Source organism: Cucurbita pepo, unplaced genomic scaffold (assembly GCF_002806865.2).
Source record: "Cucurbita pepo subsp. pepo cultivar mu-cu-16 unplaced genomic scaffold, ASM280686v2 Cp4.1_scaffold000248, whole genome shotgun sequence".
In the NCBI taxonomy this organism is placed as follows: Eukaryota; Viridiplantae; Streptophyta; class Magnoliopsida; order Cucurbitales; family Cucurbitaceae; genus Cucurbita; species Cucurbita pepo.
Window position 1 is genome coordinate 8,206 of NW_019646500.1, and position 4,187 is coordinate 12,392.

Genomic DNA, 4,187 nt, shown 5'->3' on the forward strand with positions numbered 1-4,187 from the left:
ATAGTCATGTCATTTCATAGACATAGTCTTATCATATCATTTCATAAATATATCATCGTCATCTCATTTCATAAACACATCTTAGTCATACCATTTCATACACATATCCTAGTCATATCGTTTCATAAACATATCATAGTCATGTCATTTTCTAAATGTATCCTAGTCTTATCGTTTCATAAACATATTCTAGCCATATTGTTTCATAAACATATCCTAGTCATGTCGTTTCCTAAACGTATCCTAGTCATATCGTTTCATAAACATATCCCAGTCATATCATTTCATAAAGATATCTTAGTCATATCGTTTCATACAGACACCATAGTCACATTGTTCCGTAAACATTTCACACGTATCAAGCATATATCACGTATAGAACCACGAGGCACATGTCATGGTACGAACACCAACTTTTAACCAAACCGTTAGTAAGGTCACTTACTTGGTTTGCATTAGCAGGTGTTCTCCTTACACTCGAGTACAATTGACTATGTGAATTTTAGATCCCGACCTTAAGGAAAGTGCTACATATTAATTTATGCCATATTACTCGGTTCAAAACTACCAAATAATCTCTTTTTTTACAACTATTGTAGGTTACCACTACTCTAAAAGAGTTGAGATTGAGTTATATCGAGGTTGAAAATGAAAATTGCTGTCATTTGTTAATCAAAAGTGAAAATAAAAACTCGTACAATTATGCTATAATTTTACTTATGAACATTCCTTGGAATACCATATTCACAATTGAGTCCTTACTTAATAGTCAATTATTATTATTCTCCCCGAAGAAAGAAATTCATGCGCTGTTCTTAAGAGCCTCAGCACTGTCTCCGTTTTCCTCTATTTCATCAAAGTAGTCCTCTCGAGCATTCCAGCCAACATTAGGGCAACCAACTAGAAGAGGGATAAATCAAGGGATAGAAATGCACCCCCACCCCGAAGACCAGTCATAGCGGTCGGGCATGCTGTCTCAAGATTGGGATGGACGTTGCGAGTCAAGTGAATTTGCTCGGTGACCGTAGGCCATACGAGCAAAGTTANGTACGAGCAAAGTTATAGTCAATCCAATAGTGAACCTGCAAACACAGAGGTAGCTTGATTGATAACGTTTCCAAACCACTTTTTAGGTAACAGTTAAGAGTAAAGGATGTGATTTGGAAAGAGAAGTTACAGGGCAATGTTGAAGAAACTATAAAAAATTGTGCTCTTAAAAAAGGCACCTTGAGAAACGGATTTTTTTCGTTGGCAAAGATAGAACAAAGAGAAGTATCCTGCAATTGAAGAAGCAAGAAAAAACGCAAGGGAAAGATATCCGAACGCCACAGTTGGGTCCTCTGGATACTGACAGATAAAAGTGCCTNCGCCACAGTTGGGTCCTCTGGATACTGACAGATAAAAGTGCCTTTGCCTAGGATGGGAGTTCCAAATGTAGTCTGCCATAAGAAGATTTTATTATGAAGAGCAAGAATGCTCAATATACAGAGAGAATACAAAAAGATATTTAGAAAATCTACTTAAAAATCGGCTGAAAATCGGGTAACAAACATGTAAACAAATCAAAAACTAAATCAACTTCTAGCTATAAGGAGATTTAATAAAACACTAATTGATAGCAATCTAAACAAACCACGTGATCTTTAACCCTCCTTGTTTAGATGTTGTGAACTCCAAGCTTTTTCCTGAACACCACCTATCTTACTCCGATGATCTTTCTGTTTGGAGGTCGATCAACCAACTCCCTGGTTCTGTTTTTCTCGATCATTGAAAGCTTCTCCTCTGATAGGTGCATCATCAACCAAAGCATCTTGTCGTTCATCTTCAGACTCTTCTTGTCGTTCATCTTCATACTATTATAGTCGTTCATCTTCAAACTCTTCTCGTTACACTAATGATGGTACGGACGCGTACATTCGTTATTATGTTCGCTATGATATCATGCAAGCCCTCCTAGTTTCCGTGGTGTCCGATATTGTATGTCATACGTATCTGACCAAGCTAGGCCCAGGGAGTTCGCATGCGAGCTCGCCTGGTGGGCCCACAGTCATGCACGATGGCCATGCGTGGGAAAGTACCATGCATCCACCCTGCCCGGGAAAAGCAAGGGCCTAAGGCCATGGGAAGGAATGGAAGACAGTCCCCTCTCTCGTTTTCTTTCTTTTGACACTTGTGCTTACGTATGTGTATTGTATGCGATCCCATGTATCATAATGTTTGATTATATGCTTAACCCCAACAGTGGGGCGACATATTGGGCATTTTATATAATACTCAAGCCACGTGCTACCCATATTTTCAGGTAAAGGCAAGGCCCCCATGTACGGCTAACGGTGAACGTTGCGAAGGCCATGGAAGTCTTAAGGAGGGTTTGTAGTGTCGTAGGCATCTTGTTTGGACTCTCTCGGATGATAGTTATTGCAATTATTTCTTCTAGTTATTTGTTGATTATTTCTAGGTTAGGCTGTCGTTGTTGTTTTCCGCCAAGTATGAACTACTTATAATAATGAACGTATTGTCATTATTGAGACTATCTTACATAAACTCTCGTTCTTTCGTTATACAAGTACAAGGTAACGTTGCTAATTCGGTTAGAGAAAATTAGGGGCGTTACACTAACTGACATCAATATAAACAAACACATGATCTTTAACAATTTATGAACATAAGCTTACCTTCTTGTTCTCAGCTACGACTCCTAATATAAAGAATATCACATCTAAAGTTGCGACAGTAAGAGACAGGATCTTGACAGACACGACCATTGATCCCAAGATAAATGTTACAAAAGAGTTTTTAGAAAAATGGGCAAGAGAACGGGAAGACTATGGAATGAGATTAGTGAATGCTTGACATGTATAATGCTCACTATGGTCCTATGCATATCTTAGAATCATGAATTAGGAATTAAAATATGGAATTAAATAGTTTTTCTTTTGTTGGGTTGTTTTTTTTGTTTTTTTTNATGTCTATTTCCTCTAAAATTGATTTCCATATTATACTTTTACATTTTTAATTCAAAATGAATGAGTTTCAATCATATATTTTTTAATTTAAAAAATAACACCCTTCTATTTTTATTATAAACAATGTAACACTAGTAAAAAAAATAATAAAAAAGAATTAATTAATAATAACTAATTCCTTCCCTTACCAACTCTCACACAACTCCGGCCCTAGAATACTCAACAAACTACTTATCACAAAACCATATAGAAAAAGAAAAGAAAGAATTAGAAATAGAAACAAATAGGTTCGTTTACTTATATATTTTTGGGTTATTACCAATCAACTCTTTTCATCCGTTACACTCTTTTTCAACTATAAAAACTGAAACAAATCAAACACAGACGTGTTCATACCATTCTCTTTTCCTCTCCCATTTCAAGAATATGAGTTTATTTTCAACACTTGCACTTTCTCTCTTAATTTCTTTGTTCTTTGCTAACCAATTCACTACCATCGAAGGATCATTCATCCAAAACCCAAAAATTATGGTCAAGATAACGAATGCTCTAAAATCTAAAAATCAGCTCATTGTTCACTGCAAATCTGGCAATGATGACTTGGGAGTCCACAAGCTGACACCTTGGGCTAGCTACGTCTTCAGTTTCCGTCCAAACTTATGGGGCACGACATTATTTTACTGTTCCTTCCAATGGCCTGGCTCGTTTCATTACTTCAATGTCTACATAGATAAGAGAGATAGATATAATTGTGAAAGTAGTCTATGTACGTGGCATATGAGTGAGAAAAATGTCTGTATGTTCAACTATAAAACCGATAATTATGATATTTGCTACAATTTGCCAGGTAAAACATCCATCTATCCATAAATTTCAAAGTTTGATTTTAATATTGAAATAAATAAATGTTTTTGATATGTTGTTTCCGTGGGATTTTTTTTTTAAAAAAGCTTGATATGATTAGTACGAGTGACATATAGACGATGTTAATTACCTATCGGCATAAATTATAATATGAAAATTTGTTAACTTATTTTGGTCATGATTGATAATCAAAACAACTATATGATAATGCGATATTGCATTAGAAGGATTTTGACGTAGGGTAAAGCTTGGAACCTAAAGCAAGTTAGGACGAAAGAAACACCTAAGGGAAACACCTCAAGACTAAAGACCCTTCTACAACCCTCTAAGAAATTCATTATGAATCTATGACCTTCT

At 35.9% G+C, this 4,187-nt stretch overlaps 1 pseudogene; it reads right to left on the reverse strand.

Annotated features, from left to right (window-relative positions):
- Window positions 1-802: 802 nt before the first annotated feature.
- On the reverse strand, window positions 803-2,765 carry LOC111784621 (annotated as a pseudogene).
- Window positions 2,766-4,187: the final 1,422 nt, after the last annotated feature.